A 22,384-nucleotide genomic window follows, 5' to 3' on the forward strand; every position below is an offset into this window, starting at 1 on the left:
AAGTATTTAGCTTACAAAAGTTTTGAAAGAGTTTATAATTTTGAGAGAGTTTTCTAGCCTTAAAATGTGCAGTTCCACTATGACAGAGACCAGGTTTTCAAGTTGGAATGGCTCAGCAAATTACAAAGGCTGGAGGGCTCATACCTCTGGCTTTTCTACTGATACTGTGACCTTTCAAGTATGCTGTGACATTACAAATGTTTGTCGGGGTCTAGAGGTCTAAGTGAGGACATTTCAGGACTCTGAGGAAATATTAGTCTCAAGTGTTAACATAATTTTATTTGATCATATTCATTAATAAGGTGCTTAGAACCTAGAAAGGGCATAACTGTCAACTCAAGCCTAAATAAGACTTAATACCCTTTCATGTAGAGTTCATATTTGTGTGGTTTTTGATGGCGTGGGGCTTTGCTACAAAAGTGCAACAAAATGCTTTGTCAGCATATCATATTCAAGTAAATATATATTTACTTGAAAAGAAAAAGAAAAGAAAAAGAAAAAGAAAAAGAAAAAGAAAAAGAAAAAGAAAAAGAAAAAGAAAAAGAAAAAGAAAAAGAAAAAGAAAAAGAAAAAGAAAAAGAAAAAGAAAAAGAAAAAGAAAAAGAAAAAAAAAGACCCAAGCCCTACAGAGTATGCAAACTAAAGGTTCTGCCAGCATGTCTTCCAAAGCAGTGAGTAATGAAGTCTATGCAAGGTAGAGCTGCTTCCCATTAAGGGAAAAAACCCCAAACCAAGCACAAATTCATGTAAGTGACTCAAAGATGAAATGAAGGGTCCAGCTCAATTGTCAATTGAATCAATACAATGCAGATCATACAAGGCTTGCTTTTGTTGTCTGTCCTGTCCATGCTAGAGATTGATCCTAGTGTAACACATGGAGCTGCACATTTAAACAGCACTGTATTAATAAAAGATACATATCCAACTTATTCAACTTAATAGTTATCTTCACTGGTGGAATCAGCCTTGCACATGTAGAGTACTACAAAGTTCTATGCTACCTTCACAAGCTTTATACTACTGTAGTAGTTCAAAGAAGAAGAAATAAAAACCCTGGAGTTTTTAAGCAGGGGTTTCAAAAACTGCCAGTAACATTTACTTACAGTGTTTCTATTGGTAGCCATAGATATTCAGATCTCCACAAGTCAGTGGCAGTCTGCATACAGCAAACATCCTATCTGTTGGATATGTCATGCCAGTCGTAATGTGTTTTTCTAGCTTCAAATTCCAAATAAGAGAGAAATCTGGAGGTGTTAAATGCCACATGGAGTGCCTAGAAGGAGACAGTTCTTATTGTAAAATATGTTTGAGGCTGCAAATAAAGAAGAAAGTACCGTTATCCCTGTTTTATAAGTACAGGCATCATGAGATGAAAAGATCTGCCTCTGTTATTCATGGAAAGATTATCATTGACTTCAGTGGGTGTAGTATCAGCCCTATAGCGGTATGAAACTTGGCTCCTAATTACATCAGGCCCACGTAGACTTAGTTTCAGCCACAGTTCATTTTTATCGCCAGGTTGTTAACCTGTAAACCAAAGGTATTTCAACTGCTGACAGAGTCTGACTTGCGGTTCTGGGCTCCCAGGATGCCTGACTAAGAGAAACCCATGTCCAGTCACGTTTCGTTTGCGCTCCAAGTGTTTGGCTTCCATCAATGGCTTGGGATGGCCTGCTCTCTGCAGATTAAGAGGAAATAATATATGACACACAGGCTTGTCTCCTTCACTTCAAAGTGTGAGCAACAATGACTCACCCACCTCCACAGACATCTTTAAACCCTGCGCTGAGTTTCCTATTTTTCTTCTTGTGCCATAGATAGCATTGCTGCCTTTTGTTTTCTCCAGCCTACCTTCACCAGCTTCGCAGAATTTTGAATCCAATCTGGCAATGAGGTTGAGCTTTTTTTTTTTTTACAGGTCTTTTGGGTTCCCATATTCTTTCATAGTTTACTTAACCAAACAGCATGTGTTTAAGTTTCTCAGTATACTCCAAGTGTTACCAAATAAGAATAATCTGCATAATATCTACGTGAAAAGAGGCTTGTTATTCACACTTTGTTATCATCCTGTCCCACAGACAGCTGCTGTCACTGTTTGCCCTTTTCAGTGGCAGTGGGCTAAATTCATCCTAGTCACAGACGGGGGTAGGTGGCTGTGGTGCAGTCGCCATCCATTTGGAATATGACACACTAGATTGACTTATTCTTTCACAGAGCAGGGAAGCTCAGTGAACAGAAAAGATTAATTAACCTAACTGCAGGCCAAACTGGGGCAGGAAAAATGTCTATAACTTCTTCATATATTTCATTAGGAAAACCATGAAAAAACTCAATAATTGCCTTATTATAAAAGTCTTGCCAGATAACACCATGGCTTCACCAGGAAGGATTTATCTGCTCTTCTGCTTGCAGTCTGATGCCAGAATTCAATGAACCTGGGTCATCCATGGTTGTGTAGGCAGTCAGTCCTGTAGGCTATTCTGCAGAAAGTGGATTCCACCGCCACCATTACCACTGCTTCTTCTACACCAATTCTACACTTTTGAATTAAAGTGACAGTGGCAGCTCTGCCCTGTGTTGAATCTAGTGCTGCTGATATGCATTAGACATGGTCTAAGCATGCCTGGAAATGGGAGATTCTTGGGGGCCTTAGACAGTGGAATACCTACTCTGTAAAGGCCAAATGCACTCTGGGAAATGGCAGTTTATGTATTTAGTTCAGCAAGGTGTCAGTGCTGTAATTTTAAGGATGAAAGGCAATTTTATAATGGAAGTTTTGAGTACGTTAGTGGGGCAACCATTATAGGGAAAATCACTTTTTCTTTGATGAAATTCTCCTTGTTTGCACCATAAGTGCTTAGGTGTTTTATTTGAATCTTGCTGAAGGCACCTGCCTGTCTGTGCTTCAGCTCTTCTGGGTGTCCAGAGCACTGCTTTGGCACATGCCCAGAACAGTTTAAGCAGCTTGATAGCTATCTCCCACCTATGAAGCAAGGCATTCCTCTGCTGAAGTCTCCTGGGGAGCTCAAACCTGCAGACATTCTCAAAAAAACACTCAACACACACCCAGAAAGCTCCTTGGAAAATTATTCGTGGGTGATTTTTAGAGCAGACAGTGGAGGAGGATCTGCCACCCACCTTTCATACAAAATTCTTTGGTTAAATCATTTGCTTAGGAAGTTAGGCTCAGACTCAACACTGCTCTGACTGAAGGGGTTGAAATCAACATTTTTCCAAGGAAAATGTCCTCTTCTCAGGGATGACACTGTATAGAAGAGAGGGGGTTTTATTCACAGTCTATTTTTTCTCTTCAGGTTATACTAATGTGTAGCAAAAACCCTCAAAAGTCACTAGACAGGCACCTCCACAGAGATACATCATTCTGCAGACTGCACAAAGTAGTTTTGGGCAGAAACCCAATAACACACTTTATGGTCAACACCCCTTCAATTCAACCCAGACAAGGAGGACATTTGATACTTGAAAGACTGGAGGAAATTAAATTCTGGTCTCCCACTTTGTCCTCTACAACATTACTTCTACTAAATAGACTAAATAGACAGAAACATTTCCATCACCAGCCCATTTTAGAAGTATGCTGACCTGAAGAGGAGAAGTAGACACCATCTTCCAGGTTCTGATCTGTGAATGTGAACTAAGGCACATTTTCGTCTTTGTATTTTCATTTTCACTGCAAAGCGGCTGAAAGTTCCTGAATGGTGAATAGGGTATAAATGTAGATTTCAACCCTCTGTTGGAATCCTGACCTTCCTTATGCAGTGCATGTAAAGCACTGTCCATAGGTTCTATTTTCCAGCCCCATGCCCAGCTACACAGGCTACAACTGCACTTGTTTTTTTGTTATTCTTGGTAAGACTCAATAATGCTGATTTGTGTTCTTAACCAACATCTGAACCAACAGCCCAGCAGTTTTTTCATCTGGTTACATAATTTTGCTGTTTTCTAGGTCCACTTTCTTTCTGGGCCCATATATTTCCCCTTTAACCTGCATTATACACAACCTATTTTGTAGGCAATGACTTTAAATTATTCACAATGGCAAGATTATATTCTACTGTATCTATGGATTCCGTCTTTTCTCTTGTTCATGGATGTGAACACCAAAGTGGACTCTTGGTGAAGAGTGTGAGGTCTTTAGATCTCTGCCAAAGCAAAGAAAACCCTAGGGAAATCCAAAAAGCAGGAAGGGTTAAGTCAGAGAATGATCTGGGGTATTATATTCAGTGGAAGCTTTGTCTCTGAAATGATAGTGACAGCAGAAGATGGCAACAGCATGGGAGAGTCACCTCTGTGTGGGGCAAGGAAGGGTTGGCAGGAGCCAGAAATCTTGAAGGGGATCCAGGTGAGGGACAATGAGTCAAGTGGATGGACAGGAAAAATTGGAGCTTTATGTTTCTGGGAGTTAGGGGATTAGTCTGGAGGGATAAGAGAGAGCATGTGGGAAGTTCAAGTGGGAGGGATTTTTCTGCAGTAGAATGGAGGGAGGGTTAGGAGAAGTCAGGACATAATCGACATTTAGAAAAGCCAAGGGTAAGACCTGGGAATTTTGCCAGGGGAGGAAATTTCCCCTCAGGAAAAAGATACATCAAATGAATTGGGAGCTGGTGGAGTCTTCTGAGGAAATACAACTACTTAGATCTGAAAAATCTGGAGGAAAAGAGATTATGAGGAACTAAGAGAATGGGGGCAGTCTCTCATCTTCCTCAGCTTCTTGCTTCTACCTCCAGGGTCCTCAAAATTCTTGCATGGGAGCAGTGATGCAACAACAACCTCTTTCTCCATCAAAATCAATCTTTATTTTGAAATGACAGATATGTTTGAAGGTCGTGAACGCATGATAACCTTTTATGTCTCTGAATGATTTACTCTACAAAAACTACAGCAGCTGTGGGTTCTCCATCCCTGGAGGACTCCAACACTCTCTCAGCAGGAAAAGGCCCAGCTGAGATGCTTCCATATTTTCAATAGTTCCATTTTGAGCTGGGAGTTGCTGTAGATGACCTCCAGAGCTCCTTTCCTACAGGTTTTCCCATGGCCCATGGTTCTAGGAATCTAGAATACTTTTAGTCATAGAGACTTCCTTATCCTTGACATCTTAGACTCTATCTTTGTTACATTGCCCTCAATTTTTTCTCAAGATGACAGATATGTGTATCTGCAATATCCCATAATGTTGGTGTTCTAATAAACTTGCAATAATATATTCTGAGTTCCCATTTCTGTAACAAAAACCAGCTTAACTGAGAGAAAACAAAGAAGACTACCTGAGGGATTTATATGCCTCTTGCTAAATTCATCTTGCAGTTGAGGTGTCCTTCTAATCTCCCCATTTTGGCCCTCAAAATCATCACTTCTGCTTGACTTGCTTGTGGGCCAAAGTGTAAGTTGACTTGGATCTTTCCGAGTCCTGTTAAAGCCCATTTCTGAAGTCATAAATAGTTTGCTGAAGAATGGAATGCCTCCATGAACTGGTAATAGAGTTCTTTTGCACTGGTCACAGCTAAAGCTGATGGGAGGATTTGGAGCAAATGTTACTTTGCTTTCTAATGATGTAGAAGTTTTTGTGGATTCAGAAATATTTTACTTATGTTTCTTACCAAAGAAAACCCTTCCCCAGAATGAATTATGAAGTAGGAATAATTACACTATTTCATTGATTTGTTTTGGAAAGCAGGAGGTGTGAGGTAGTGCCTGAACCTGCATTTGGCTCCACTGCTGAGGTACCAGTGTTACAGCCCAGCCACCCTGGCTCTCTCCACTCTTGTGGAGCCACCAAGTCTCCCTGCCACCCTGAGAAAGTGCCCATCATCCTCCTGCAACGTTAGAGGGAGTCTGAGATGACTAACCCTCCAATTTACATGCCTTGCATGGGTGATTAACGTTAGGTAGGATGAATTGTGACTGCAGTATATCATTGAAACATCTTACCTTATTTTCCAGATCAAAGTATCTCGTGTTTTTGTTCTGATGAAACAGTTTGGTACTTAACAAGAGGAGCACGTAAACATTCAACATACAAATTAGAGAAGCCAGCTGTTTACTGTATCTTTCCATTATCCTGCAATTCTGGTTCAAATAATATGTTATGGCATGTGGTTTATTATGGACTTCCACAATGAAGCCATAAAAACAAACAAATATCTCTAATTGTTACTAACAATGAGAAATTTTGAGTTGAAATGCAAATTCCTCTCCAAGTCAACTTTTTAAAAAAAGTAAAACTTTTTATTCTGTGGCAATTTTTTAAATTTTTGGTTCGGTTGTGACTCAGCACCGAAACAAATTCTGAAATTATATTTAACATGAACTATGTTCACAATTTTAACCAGTTTTTCTGTTTCAGCAACAAGAGGGACATTCGGCTACTAATTCTCATCTTAAAGACTGAGTGAACAGTTGGAAAGCAATGAGGAATTCCAGTGATCATTGTTGGTAGTGGGTCAGTGGACTGCATTACCACTAACTGCTGGATACTGTCCAAGTAATTTGGCTTTAAGATGCAAAAATAAGCTAAACGTTTAAGGATACGATGAATACTCTTCAGAAAAGTTCAAGGTCAACACAGTCTAAATGGATATTAAGTATAGCTGTTTACCAAAGTGTTTTCTAACAATAGTAAGAAAGTAACTAGAGACTTATTCAACCTTAAAAAAGAAAAAATCCAAAAAGAAAAACCTTACATTTCTTTGAAGAGAATGTAATCTGACAAATACAGACACAAAAAATCCATTTGCAGTCCTGTTTGACTATGCACTGTGCAGCAAAATATGTTAGAGCATCTACTGTTAAACTAAACAGAAGCATGCTGTGACTTGATTGGCCTATGCATCATTGCATGCCAATCTATTTGAGTTGTTTCACAGTTTGGGAACGTTCTCACATAATCCTACATGAATGCTCACTGCACTTGTTTTTGGAGTTAACTTGTCCTTCTTTTAAATAGTACATATAATCTTCAAAGTTCAGCTGGGAAAACAACTTATAAACTGTGATTGTAAAAAAGCGGCTCTAATGCTTCTTGTTGGTGGCATGGGGCTGGTACTGATTTCACTGAATTTCTTGTAAAAGTCCACTTGATCTGATTAGCAAGAAATCTCTTATGTGATGGTAAGAAGAGATGTCATGGTGCTATTACAGATAACACATTCGAGTCAGCAGTGGACTGTGGTCAGGACTATGTAATCAAGGTGGTTTGTAAGTTGAGACACGTTCCAGCCGGATGCAGAGGAGGTGGCTTGGCATTTGCCAGGAATATTCATCCTGCAACTGTCAAATCCACAAACACAATCCATCATGCAGAATAATGGTTTCCTCCTTCCTGTCCACTCCATGGTCTAAGCATGATTATTCATCTTGAACACAACCAGTCTTTCACAAATGTTTTACTTTATTGCACACAATCAGAGACACACTATGCTATCCTTATAAAGTAAATATTTATTAATCTTCATTAGCAGAAATGCTTTCTGGGTTGGTATATGATACTTGAAAGTAACCATCTGTTTTACATGTTAGGGTATGACAACAGATGACAATTGTTGATTTTTCAAAAATGGTCACTGGTAGGGTGAACAAGTACAAGGTGATGAGATAATCCTTACTCCTACTCACTTCTCTGTAGTAGGCAAGGCCTGAAAAATCAGGAAAATATGTAGAATTCTATTTCAGGATTTCACAGGAAGTATTCAAGGTATTCCTGAGAAAGTCTGCAGACCTAATGGAATAGTAACTTTCATTAGTAACTTTCATCAGAAAATTTTCACCTGCTGTCTAGAAGTGTTTTAAATATTATATGCTTTCAGTAACAAATATATGCAAATAATCTTTTTTTTGGTTTTTTTTTTACCTCTACTAACAATATGTAGCATTTAGTATAGCCTTCAGGAAGTGCCTTAAAAAGAGACCCATTATTTGGGGTATACCACAGATTCTTAGCCAAACGAGAGCTTAGAAAGATAAATGTATTTATCAGCAATCTCCAGGGAGTTAATTTTATTCTGAGTTAGAATGCAATGACAAAGTAAATCTATGCTTTCTTTTGCTTTTTAGTGCTAAAACACCTTTTCTTCCCCTTATTTTTATGATTTTGGGTTTCAAAGCAGGATTTCTCCAAGATGCTTGCAAATTGAAGTCTGAAGGAGAATTAGGAAACAAATGTGTTTACTGAGTAAGATTAAGCCTGTGCATGAGCAGAGGAACAGGAAGGATCATAAACCAGAGAGACCAGTTCAAACCAATTTTCACAGAACTCCTCCCTTCAGTTACATTACTGTAAGTTACAAATATTACATCATCAGAACAAATGATTATTTGCTAATCCATGATTCAGAAGGACAACCATTGTTAAACAGCAGACTTTGGAAACTGCTTAACCCGTCATCCTCCCATTGCTCTGTCACCACATGTAAAACAAAGAAGCTATGAATGAAGTGTATTGAGAAGACAGTGACTATGAAATCAGTAAAGAACATACACACTCCTGTATACAGAGAAATGGCAAAAGGTGGCAGGTAGTCAATGTGGCAAGAGAAGCCATTAGTAAAGTCATACAAGTGCTGACAATTCATTTTCTGGAGATTGGGCTGAACTTTGCCTGAAGAATGTTGCCTACAATAACTTCTTTGATGTAAATCTGTAATTTGGGTAATGGACTTGGGTAACCACAGACATTTCTTTCGAAGACACTGATATCCACATCTGCCCAGACCTCTAATTTTTTTCTATCCCAATGAATACTCCTGTCAAAGAACAGAAATGTCTCTGGAGATTAATGAATGTATACGATGAACCACAAGCAGAACATATTACCAAAATCAGAAGATAGGAGAAGGACGTGTTTAAGGACAGGTCTCTATTAATGTTTTTGTTTAGGTTGGCAGTCCTACTTTGAGGGGAATCTCCTGACTGCCCCTAGCTAGTATAGAATCATGGAATCATAGACTGGTTTGGGTTGGAAGGGCTTTTGAAATTCATCCAGTCCAAACCTCTGAAGCAAGCAGGGACATCGTCAACTAGATCAGGTTGCTCAGGGCTTCATTCAACCTGGCCTTGAATGTTTCCAGGGTTGGGGCATCCACCACCCCTCTGGGCAACTTGTTCCAGTGTTTCACCCCTCTTTTCATAAAAACATTTCTTACTTGTATCTACCTATTTTAGTTTAAAACCACTACCCCTTTTCTTATCACAAAAGGCCCTCCTAAAAAGCATGTCTTTTTTATAATCCCCCTTTAAGTATTGAAAGGCCACGATAAGGTTTCCCTGGAGCCTTGTCTACTCCAGATTGGACAACCCCAACCCTCTCAGCTTTTCTTCATAGGAGAGGTGCTCCAGACCTCTGATTATTTATATGGCCCTCCTCTGAATCTATTCCAGCAGGTCCATGTTCTTCCCTTACTGAGAACTCCAGTGACGGATGCAGCACTCCAGGTGGAGTTTCACCAGGACAGAGTGAAGGGACAGAATCACCTCCCTTGACCTGCTGGCCAATAAAGCTTTGGTTTGCATCACAGAGCCTCCTAAAAAAAGGAAGCTAGGTTCCCTTTGGATGACACTAACTAAAAAATATGCTCCAAAGCTCCACCTAACACCCTTCCATTGCTAATGGAACTTCAGCCAACAGGACCAAACTAGAACTAGTCTGATGTCAAACCCCAGAAATGTGTGCAGAGTACCCAGTATTGTTGGGGTCCCTCCCCCCTGGCGTGGGGTCCTGGCAGAGGGGACCCTGGGGTTGAGGCATGGGGTCACCCTGCTCCCTGGTCGCATGTACCCTAATCCTGTTCCCCATTGGTTATTTTGTGTTCCCCTGCCTGGAAAGGACCCTGGTTGTCCCGTGATTGCTCAGTTCATCGTCAGTCCCTCGGCCATGTGGCTGGAAAATAAACATCTCTGAAACTTCTAGCAAGAATCGGTCCCTATTTCTTTCCACAGGCCTTGCTGTCTGAATGCATGTTTCAGGAAACCCCACTGCAACACAGTATTCCTCAGCACCTCTTTCCATTAGTCTGGATTTGCTAAGGCAGCTGGAGGCTTAGATAGCTCAGGTTTTGAGACACTCACTGCAGAGCTCTGAGAGGAGTCAATAAATGATCCAGAACACCTCATTGCAATTTTCAGCTATTCCATTTGTCTGCAATACGAGTGCTGTTTAAAATTCTGTCTGCTGTCATAGAGACTTTGTTCTTGGAGTCCTGAGAGCCTTTAGGAATGACCTTTTTTTTTTGGTCACTTCTGGGTGAATATTCCCCTATGCACTGTTGAATGTAATTAGGCTACAGATGAGGCTGATTGTGGTCTGAAGAAGTGTGTTTCTTTTTAGAGGAAGTTCTTATGGATAGTTGAGCATTAGTTGATTTCCTTGGGGCAGAGTTCACACTCTGTGTGCAGATGATCCTCTTGACTTTGTGCTTCGTTGGCTGTTTTATTATACTAGATAGCAATGGATAACATTGACGTAGTAATGGATTACATTGATGTAAATGGCTGCATAAGAGATGTAAATTACTTTCACTTTCTGTCTACAAGTAGTAGGGAATTTTTCAGTCTATATGTAAGAATTCTAGGTATAATTGCAAAGGAAAAAGCACCTCATGAGAAGGGTGTCTGAATTCAGAAGGGTCTCAAATTAGACAAGATAGGTCAGAGAAATCTTCACAAGTCCCCAAACAGATGAGTGTCTCTTTTCCTCAGGTCTGAGTGTGCAGGATTCAGCTCAGCCTAATTTATGGTGTCTGCCGTGTAGATACCTGCACCTCAATTAGGTGTTAAGCTCCTATTAAAATTAATGGAGAGTTTGAAGGTTGCCTAAGCACAGCCTTCTAGTGTCATTCGAGATGCCATCAAGAATAAAAGATATCTGCATAAAGCCTGAAGATAAGACTCAAGACCTAGGGGTGACCCATGCTCTTCTGGAGCAGCCTGAGGTTGACAACACATAGCATCTAACACTTCAGTAAGACTTCTATGTCTAGGAAACTGGCTTGGATATGAACTTTCCCTTAACTCTGATGGGAACTTGGACAAGCCCAGATATAGACACCTGTGATACATAGCTTAAATTCAGGCAAGCTGAATTCTTCTCAATATTTCATAATGAATGCAATGGAAATGGTAAACAAGTGCAGGCAGTATGAAGAATAGCCCTGTTCACAGGGAAGAAAAGGCAGAGGTGGGATGTGGTACTATTAATGAACACAAGTGGCATATTTACGTGTGCTGGAAATAGAACTGTGCAAATAATGGATTTTTGGGTTTGGTGGTTGAACTTAAAGTTATACAGTAAATTCCTTTTAGTTAACCTGAAATAGATTTTTTGCCTCTCTCTGTGAGTGTGTGTGTGTGTGTGGTTTTTTTTCAACTAATATAACGAACATGTGTCTCATCTGCTTCATTAAGGACATGAAACTAGACTTCTATATACCTGCAGCCATGGTATAGCATGGTAGCTTTATTCCTGTGGAAGTGGTTTAAACATCTTAGAAAGGATGCTAGGTAGGAACTACTGGTTCATGAACTGAAAATTGCCATGCAGTGATATGACAGGAAAGAATAAATAATATTTGTTCACAGCATGACTGGAAAGCTTATCTGCCATATTACGTGTTTTATGAGTTCTACTCTGCAACTTTTGCTTTGGATTGTGTTCCCTGGAAGTGCCACAATACTTATTCACCTGTGTAAGTGAGCAAAAATTATTCATCATGCAGAAAGATTGTGAAAGCAGGCAGTATATCTTACGTATCTATGTTTTCACCCATCTCTAAAATAATAATGCAAAACCCATTATTTGGGGGATATATGAGCCAGATTCTTGTACTCTGACATCAGATTTAGACCTGAAAGTTTTTCTGGTTTAATTATATTGTTAAACTGGTAAAATACGTCTGTTTAAACCATGCTATTACAGTTTTGGAAGTACTGAAACTGCTGAAGGTTATGCTCACTCAGAATCTAGAATAAACTATAATGGCATTAAAACTTACATCCCAACACAACTGTGTTTGCAAGAGAGCACATACCTGTGCTTGTAAAGCTGCTAGATTTTACCTACTCATATGGGAATTCTCAAGTGAATAAAATGAACAGACTTTTGAGTCCTGATCAACAAAAACAATCTATACTAAAAAAAAAGAGTAAAAATACCTGTGATATTAAGTTCATACCCATGAGCAGTTTAACACTACAGATATTTAAGAATATAGAAGTTGAATTTTTCAAAGATATGTGTTTATACTTCAAATTATCACGTGGAAAGTTGTGCAGTTGGCAGCAAAACCTGCTTTTCCTTAAAAAAAAAAGAGTTATATTAATATTTACTTGATTGCCTGATAAAAGTAATACTACAAAAGAATATTGCAAAACCTTGGAGGCTTGGCATGCTTTTCTATGTGGGTGGAAAAATATTGTGCTGAAGCCAAGGTGGAATGAATCATGAAACTGTAGCATAAAAAACATACTAGATCTACTTTTTTTTAAGAAAAAAAAAGATGACAGCTATAATAATAAAACTGTGGGCCTTACAAGTATATGCAACGTAAACATGTTGCTGAAATAATATTGGAGAGTACATTATGCAGGACAGACTTTGATTGTAAGGAGAACAGTAGGGCTTTGGCCTTCTTTCACAAGTTTGAGCTCCGAACTGAGAAGTCCCATCACCCAAGACATTCTCTATGGAATCTCAATAGGGACAGGATATCATGTGCCCTATAAGTTCCAATATTAAGGGACCTATAGAGTGATAAAACTTCTAGAACTTCATTTATTTCACTGTATCTTATATATTAGTGGTAAATGCCAAAATCATACCCCACAGGTTAGTGCAGCAGAGGTTGGCAGGTAGGCAGGTTTCTTTAGCCTTTATGCCGCTGGTGTCTCAACTCTTATGGGACAACTTCAGGGAAAGGCACGCAAAACTTGATTGCTATGCTGACACCCCATCTGTCTTCCTATCAACCTAATGCCATAATTACCAGTTTGAAATAAAGACATGTGTAATGCCAGGTAAAAATAAGAGTGTGTTAATCTCATGCGTGAGCATCAGCGCATGTGTATGGAATGGTGCTGTCCAAAGCAAGGGCAGGGACCATGCCCTGACCTGGAGGCCAAGTGACGCTGGCTGTCTTGCATCAGTCCTTTCTACAGGTGACTCATCCCAGAGACTGCACGGAGGGACAATCTTCAGGACAAGGCCAAGAGCTGATCTAAGACTCAAGCAGAGTGACCATCAAGAGTCGGGTGAATAAGCTCTCTAGCAGATTGTCTGTATAAATGTACCCATTGTGGTTTATCATAGGGAAACAGTCATTGTAGGTAATCCTATCCTAGTTATTAAAGTTATGTAAATGTATCAGATACATATACTCCATTGACTGTTGTAGTCCTGTGTTTCTGCTTTTTATAACAATCATTTAAACATATTCACCAATTGACAAACACAGAACTATGCTTGAAGCACTTATGTATAAGATTTTATAGTATTTTTTTGAATTCAAGCCAAAGCACTTCTTTGGATGGACCAGCTAAAGAAACGAGGAAGCGGAAATACTAGATACATGGAGAATTATCTTCATGGGTGTTCTTTAGTGTCCAAAAAAGATGAGGTGAAGTACTATTGCAACCTCTTCAAGGAATTTGCTTTTTAATTTTCACTCAGAAGAGAGTAGTTTGGAACAACAAAAAAAAGTATACTCCTTTTTGAAAGGACAAAAACATCATGAAGAGTAGACAGATCAACACCCAAAGAAGCACATGTGAATGGGAGGAATGGGAGAGTGGGATGTGCTTGTGCCTTGTAGATACTACTTGCAGCTACATCTCCCTACCTCATCCATATGCTGAGTAAAATCCCAGGGCTCTTATCACTCACCCCATCTGGATTTGAGGCCACTCCCCAGGCAAGTAAATTTGTCAGGAACTTTAGCTGGGCATTATGAGCTGCATTTGGCCTCCAGGTATTCACTTGAGGAAGCTTTCTCCAATGTCCAAATTCTGCCACTCTTGCTGTCATCAAACCGTCCCTTATTTCCCAATCCATTTGCTATCTCTCAGGTCTCAATTTGGCCCTCTTTTAGCAACAGAGATAAGGTATCATTTACATTACACTGAGATTTTTATTAACATCAGAGAAATTCATTCTGCATGACATCTCCATGTGCTACCTCTAACAAATCAATGAATGAATAGTTGTGTAGGAAACACATTTCAAATATATATATTCAAATAACATTAAAAAGAAAATGTATAGGAATTAAAAAGGCTAGAGAAAATAATTAATCAAGTATTTCTGCCAAACAATCTTTTTTGTTAGCTGTATTCAGTCAACACAAGTTAGAAAAATGAAGATAAGAAAGTGTGTGGATAGGTAGAGCCTATTGTCTGTAGTTAGCCAAACAGTAAATATAAGTGTACCCCCAATACAGTACTATAATCAACTGCTTCTTTCATCACTCACTGCGAGCAACATTTGTTGTACAGAAGCAGTGTCTCCATGTTTCCTCAGGAAATTCCCACAGAATTTTCTGATCATTTTAATTCTCCATGATAGAAAATTCATACTGTATTCTTTCAGAAATTTTGATTTTCTCTTCCGTGTTTGTAGCATATTTGGGAATAGATGACGTTTTACACGTTCATTAGAAAGCAATCCTTCCCAAAAAGCTCACACAATTTCTCAGATCTTGGTGTTTCCTTTACCACCCAAAGACAGACTGTGAAGTTCAAATTTTCACGTCTCTCCCAGAACCCAGGATCAGCAAGCAGATGAACAATGAGTGAAATATTTTATGTTTGCCTGTGTCTGAATGAGCTTCATCAAATATTGCCATTGACTATTCTAATTGAAAGAGCATAGAGCTAGAACACAGAGTTCTGCTATGAAGAGTCTTGGATATGCCTCTGACCTTTGAAGACTTTTCCCTTTCCTAAGATGATAGCATAATTCTTTCTTTTAGCAGTGGGCTCCTTGGTTGGAAACTTGCTGGAGAAGAGTAGAAACAACAACCAGAAACTCCAGCTGGTAGAAACATAGCTGTGGAAACAAGGATTATATACATGTATTATGTAGTCATTGTATGAAAAAATTCTGTGACCCCTCTACTAGTCCCTTAATTAGGCAATCTCCATTTTATGAATTTTGTGGGAATTGTGCTTCTCTAACAGTTATGGAGATCTGTACAAATTCTGTTCTTCACTAACTGTTCTATAAAGGGAAGAATCCTTTTTTCTGTAGTTGCAGTAAGGGGTAAGAATCACAAAGAAGAATATATAATAAATACAGATGTAGGAATTGAAAGTATGATGAATGCTCCAAATGTTGTGCACATTGCTACTATCAGTCATCCATTAAAATTAAAAGCAGCCAATTCTTAAGTCCCAAACAGATAAATTCGATGCCTTGGTCCTATTTTTTCAGAGGAAAACCAGATTCAGAGAGGATTTTACAAGGTTTCTTTCTTGTGCTCTTGTCCACCTAAATCTGAACACTGGACCTTAATCCAAGGCAAGGGCTTAAGTTTCTTGTACAGTCAGATGCCTATGGAGTCAGTGGCTGTGGAGCAGAATTTCAAAGGGAGATCCAACTTAGGTTATGTTAGTCGTGTCTCCATATTTTTTTTAACATTTAACATTTGTAACATTATTTTAACATTTAACATTTGTATTATTTTTTGTTGTATTAGTGCCTGCTGCATGTGAAATTATTAGTGCCTAACTTCTGCACACATCATGTAAGACACATAGAAATGTAAAACTTCTGCTCCAAGAACCAGAAACAATAAATTATTTAGATCACTTAAATAACAAGTATTTTTTCATTTTGTTTCCATGTAATTTTATTTCCAAGAAAGCATTAGTACTCCAGTACGAAGCCTGTGCCAGTAGGTCCATCAGGAGTCAATCCTGATGGATTGACTAAAGCTAAATTTGTATATTGTAAAGCTAAATTTGCATATTTAACTGTACTTGCAATCATGGGAACCATTTCTTTTCCAATGACAGAACTACGTTGCACTTTTTTTTTAAAGTAAACATTAGAATATATTACCTTACAAACACACTAGCAGCCTTAGTGTTAATAGGGAAGATCTCATTTATTTGTTCTAATTGTGGTGGGCCTGTCCCCAAAAAGAGTGAGCTTGGCCACCATTGTCACTCTTGGCCTTTGAAACTACGTCTGCACTGTGACTGACCTTATACCTCACTGAAACTTATGAGAGATAGAGCAGGAGCAAATTTCCCTTGAGTCTTGCCTACAACTCTGTGCTTGCCAGATAGAAGCCCTTGGCAGAATCCTCTACTCTAGAGCAGGAAATTTTTTTCTTCCAGTAAATACTTAGTTATGTGTTTCTTTAGTTAGATATATTGTGTAGCATTCTGTTCATCACTTCTAAAACTGCAAAAGCAGTTTTTGTAATGTTAGGTCAGGGAAATGTTTTTTCCAGTATTCATGATTGTTCTATAACTAAACTGAGTATTCTCATTTCTAGAAATTCCTCTTTCACCTTTAGTGTTGCTAAAACGATGGTCCACAGAAGCTCTTTCTGGCCTTCAGAAGAGGCATATTCCAGAAGGATGTTATTTCCCATTCCTTCCCCTAAAGATCATAGTAAGCTGAAGACTATTGCTGCAAACTTTTCCTTTCAGTTCAGGAGTGCTGGAATCCTTGTTCTACTCCAAAGTTTGTCAGAGACTCAGACCTTTTTAGGAGTCTTGATGTGAGACTTGGCTCAGACAAGGCTCCTGTGTGCCTTCTACTAAGAAGGTTTCAGGGCACCAGAAAAGCAGCAAAGTCCTCCTTCACACAATGCCCCGACTGGGACTGGAAAAAGCATTTTTCCTCAAGGTACTGAAGGGGTGGATTGCATTCCTTGTCCTCTGGAAGGGAGAGACTTCATGTAATTCTCAAAAAGTAGCTCATGTCTCATACTTGGGAGAACAGATGCAGGCAAAAATAGTGGCAGCAGCAGCAGCAGCTTTCCCCTGGAACAGTTTTTTTGGTAGAGGACCATTGATAACACATCACTTTAGACAGCTAACAGAAGAGTTTGACCCCGAGTGAACTTTCACACTTGCATCCCCTGCAGTGGTGGGTTGTAAAGCTGCACCGGCGGACCCACGCCTCTTCTATCACGTGCAGCCTGTGATATGCAACTACAGTAATGAGCCTTTTCTTAGTGCTGAAAGGAGCACCTCATTCAGCCTGCTGAATTCTTCTGGACTGAACAAACTTATTTCTCCAAGATGATATCCACTTCAGGAGGCAGATCACTGATGTCAATATGGACACATCCCCATCAAATTTGTTTCCTTCTGTCCTCCTCAGCTCTCCAAAAACACGCCCCAAGCATCCCCAAGTGAATATATGCCACCTTGCAAGACACATAACACGTGCCCTCAGAAAGCATTGTTCCACTAGCTGCATTGCAGTATTCCTATCAGACACATTGAACTTAAAAACGCACACAAAAATGGTTAGTATGTGTGCTGGTTTTGGCTGGGACATGGTTCATTTTCTTCTAAGTAGCTAGTAGGGGCCATGCTGAAAACAAGGGCTATGTGCTGATAACAGTGTTGATAACACAGGGGTATTTTAGTTACTGCTGAACAGTGCTTACACAGACAAGGTCTTTTCTGTTCCTCAGCCCACCCCACCAGTGAGGAGGCTGGGGGTACACAAAAAGCTGGGAGAGGACACAGCTGGGAAAGCTGATCCTAAGTGACTAAAGGGATAACCCACACCGTATGGCATCATGTTCAGCACATATAACTGGAGGAAGAAGATGGAAAGAGAGGACATTCAGAGTGATGACGTTTGTCACCCCAAGTCACCATTAGGCATGATGGAGCCCTGTTTTCCTTGAGATGGCTGAACACCTGCCTACCCCTGGGAAAGGGCCAATGAATTCCTTGGTTTGACTTGTTTTCATGTGTGCCTTTTCCTTTACCTACTGAACTGTTTTTATCTCAACCCAGGAGTTTTATCACTTTTACTCTTCCAAAACTTTCCTTCATCCCGCTGGGGAAAAGTGAGTGAACAACTGTGTGGGGCTGAGTTGACGTCTGGAGGTTAAACCACGACATTATGCCTTAGAGCTTCTAGGGAGCTGTGGTGTTCCCACTTCATGCAAAAGAGATCCAAGCCAACATAGCCATTAGACACCCTGCAGTACTTGGACTGGTGGGCCACTGATCTCTCTTTTGAGAGAATGGCTTTGGCAGATGTGTCCCATGAACCCCCCTAAGTCATCCTTTTGTTAGCCTCAAAACAAGTGAATTCCTAAACCCCTCATTTTGGCAAGACAAAGTAGCAAATATCTCAGGACTCCTTTCTTCAGACAGAGATACGAAGAAATTCCTAGAGACAACACAGAGAGAACCATGTCTCACATACCCTTGGAGATTTTCACATATTACAGGTAGTTCATTGGTTAGCAAAGGAAGCTAGTGAGAAATGTGTACTGGATGCTAACAAATGTAATACTAACCTCTAAACCAGATACTGTTAAGAAACCATTATGAAACTCTTGTGTTTCTATCTTTTCCTTTGTCCATGAAAGAAGGAAATGCTGGCATGGTAACACCACTGAATTCCATAAAGACAGAGTCATGTTTATGTCTCATGTTAGAGCTTTTACATACCATGGTCTCATCCTTACCTTTGCACCAGATTACTTATTTAATTATTCTTTTTTCAAAACCTGACTCTAACACAGTGAAGCCAGATCGTATATTCTGGATACACAAGGAGGTGTTTTTAAAATCAGGATAGAGCCAAAGTTTTCAGATATCCCAATGTTGTTTGCCAGTTTCACAGATAGGACAGAAAGTCAGACAGTTAGCCAGAGGCTATTTTAAGTGGGTGTCTAATTGCATTAAGTTTGTTGTGAGCTAACCAGATTAGATCTACCAAATCAGGCTAGGGATCATGCCACCACCAGAGTACCGGCAGCCTTTGTGGCTTCCCTGAGAAGTGTGCCTGTCTCTGATATCTGGAGAAGATTGGGGATCAGGCCATAGGTTTCATTTTTCTCTGCTCAAAAAATTAAAACCTGAGGTTTGTGTTCACTGAGCTGTCCCACAGCCATTATTTAAGGTAGTCTGTCTCCAGTAGTCTCACCTCCTACACATCAGGTCATTGCTTGTGAGTCATGGCAGCAGAAAGCATAAGGACGTCAAGAAAGGATGTCAACTATGGAAATTTCCATTACTAGGGTTTCCCTTTGGCATAATAGAATGTTTGCAGTAACCATGAGGATTCTCTGAGATGTTGCCCAACCAGCTTTCCTCACTGCTGGGGGGTTTTATAATGCCTGAATTCTGTAGTGGCATAAGAAAATTCAGTCTTGGTGAAATAGGTGGAGGAGTTTTACTGCGCAGGCGCAGGCTTAGTAGATGAGGCTGGCCAAACATAGATATGAAAAATTCAGGCATGCCAAGAGACAAGTGAAGATGAAAATGCATTTGAAACAGCCATGGCTACCATGGAGTAACTAATGAGTCCTACTTGCCAAAGTCATCATTTCTAGACTTTGTGAGAGCTGTGCCAGCTCTAATGAATAATAACTACATGGTGAACCTTTGATTTTATTATCTGTTGTTTGCCATAAGAATTTGAAATCAAGGTGTTGACAATGACATACAATAAAATCAAGTTACTTGACCAGTCTGGTCTTACTTGTAAGCCTGTTGAAAGGAACATGAAGTTTAAATGATGCAATCTGCATCAGGAAATCAAATGGTAAAGTGAAAACTGCCCCATTTTTTTTCCCAGACTAAGATGAAAATTAGTTGCTAACCCTACTGACAGCAAATAATGGTTTCTGCATTTTTCTTAGATGTTGTGTTGTTATTGGACGTATTTTCAATGCACCGTATGAGGTAATGCTTAATGTTTCTTAATAAATAAGCCCGAGGCATGTTCATAGTTGGCATAGTGGGTAATATTTTTAGTGGAAGAGGGTGGTAGTGTGCTGATGATGTACCTGATAAGATAAAGAGCGAAAAAGTACATTTTTCTGCATGTTTAAACTTTTTAAATTAGAAAATGTGATCAACTCAGTGTGATGATTCACTTGGAAAACAACACCGTGAAACCAGGCCTAATTCATAAATTGACTTGGTTTTTCTGCTGCCACTCCCATAAAATAGAATGTGCATTACAGGTAAATAGAATGTGCATTACATGTTCTGAGAACTATTCTTCCTTTTTCTGTTCTGCCAGTGTGAAATTTCTTATGTGGATCTTCAGCCATGCCATTGTTAGATCTTAAGGGAAAGCAAGAGCAGATGGGGAAACTCTTCAGGAAATGAATTGTGCAGAAGGAAGTGATGCTGATGAATCACTAGATTGTGCTTTTTGTTCTGAGTCAGAACGAGGCTGGTGCTTGGCAAGCTCATGATGGCGCATTTGCTGTTGAATTGCCACATTTTGGGTGAATAGTCAATGTCCTAGTGCTTTTCAGAGTAGTGGTTTCTGTGAACTCCCGGTTTGAGGAGTATATTTAGCTTTTCCTCCTTAAAATTCCCCTGCAGTTTGAAACGAACATTGTCAACATCTCCTCAATTCCTCTCCTCTTTTATCGTGTCATGCCATTCTGTGCCTAGCACTAATTGCCCTCTTTCTCGCTGTTCTTACATGACATCCATGATTCAGAGACTGCTGGAGTCAATCAAAGGTCTGTAATGACCTCAGCAGCTTGTGGTGTGGATCTGAAAAGTTTTGCCAAATGACAAAGGAAAACACTTTAGTTCTCAGATTCCCTCTTCACCCTACAGTGACATCTTTCAGAGAAAGACCAGCAGAAAGTACCTTAAAATAACACTTTAACTCCAAAATCGTGCTACCTAGGCAAAAGATTGCCCCTGATGCTCCATGCAGCCCTGCTGACACAGGTTTATGTTCAGACACTGATAAGCTTCTCTCAGCATCTCTTTCTGTGACACAATTTCCAAAGCCAGTGAGATTCTCTCATTTATTTATATCTCGCTATGTGTTTACATGCTTGACAGTCACTGAAGTGAATGTATGAACTTCTTCATTACCATTCTACTCATAAAGGCATATTTTATGGTAACGCAGACAATATTAATTCTCAGTTTCAGCACCAGTCATAAAATGGTTACCTCTCCTTTTCTTGACAATTTCTTACTGCATCAAAATGAAGTTCAACATTGTTATTTGGACTTCTAGTAACATAGATCACATTGACTTTTCCATTCTTACCAGTTATTGTTGCTAAGTTTAACAAAACATATAACCTTCAAACATACAATTGCGTGCCACCTGTTTTAGAAAGGTTATGGCTGGACAAAATTCTGTTTGCATTTTGATAGCAGAGGTGACTTACTGTCCTTTCCTGGATACTTGGTGTTCATACAAGTTGTTCAAGTTATTTTATATGTATTGTATACACGCTGTGTATTTATATAAACACAATTTCCTTCAATCTACCACACAGTTCGTCATGGTAAGTATAAAGAAAACCGGTTCTCCCAGCTCTGCAGGTGGCAGAGAGAGGCATAACAGAGGTTAGAACAATATCAATATTGCAGTCGTATTTAAACAGTTTTAGCTACACAGATGGTAAGCCTTGACCGGGCCTTTTAGTTCTTTTAAACCACAGTCAATATGGGTTTTATCACTAAAGGGAAACAATGAAAGGTCTTTCTTTAACCTCAGTGCAACCATCATTCTGGGGGGAGATAGCAGTGTCATTTACAGTAAAAAACTCTACTATCTTGGAAGTTTGCATGTTCTTTGCATCATGAGCAAACTCTCTGCAGATCTGCAGCTAAAATGTTTTATTCTGGTGCTCTGAGCCAACAATCATATGAAGGTAATTTCTTACAGAAATTGACTCAAAATTTTATCACCATACAAAGCAGTCAGTTGCCCAAACATAGCTGTCTCATGCTGTCTGAGGCAGACGCAGATACCTAATGCATCTGGATGGCCAAGGCACGTGCATGGCACTAGCAGATACAGGGTACCTGTGCAGTAAAGTGTTGGGGCCCTCCCCCTGCCATGTGGCCCTGGGAGAGGGGCCCTGGGGGGAGGCACGGGGTTTCCCTGCCCCTGCTCAGCCTCATTCCCCATTGGTTGTTTTGTGTTCCCCTGCACGGGCAGGGACCCTCGGGTCCCGTGATTGAGCAGTTCCTCGGCAGAGCCCCGGCCATGCGGCTGGAGAAATAAACATCTCTGAAACATCTACCAAGAATTGGTCCATATATATTTCTTTTCCATGGGCCTCGTTGATTGATACACGTGTTGCAGTATCCCCACTGTAACAGTAAAGCTGCTGATCAGGCAGGATAACATACTGTGTTCAAATGGTGCTAAATGGCAATGTTTAAGCAGTTAACGTGA

Source organism: Corvus hawaiiensis, chromosome 2 (genome assembly GCF_020740725.1).
Source record: "Corvus hawaiiensis isolate bCorHaw1 chromosome 2, bCorHaw1.pri.cur, whole genome shotgun sequence".
In the NCBI taxonomy this organism is placed as follows: Eukaryota; Metazoa; Chordata; class Aves; order Passeriformes; family Corvidae; genus Corvus; species Corvus hawaiiensis.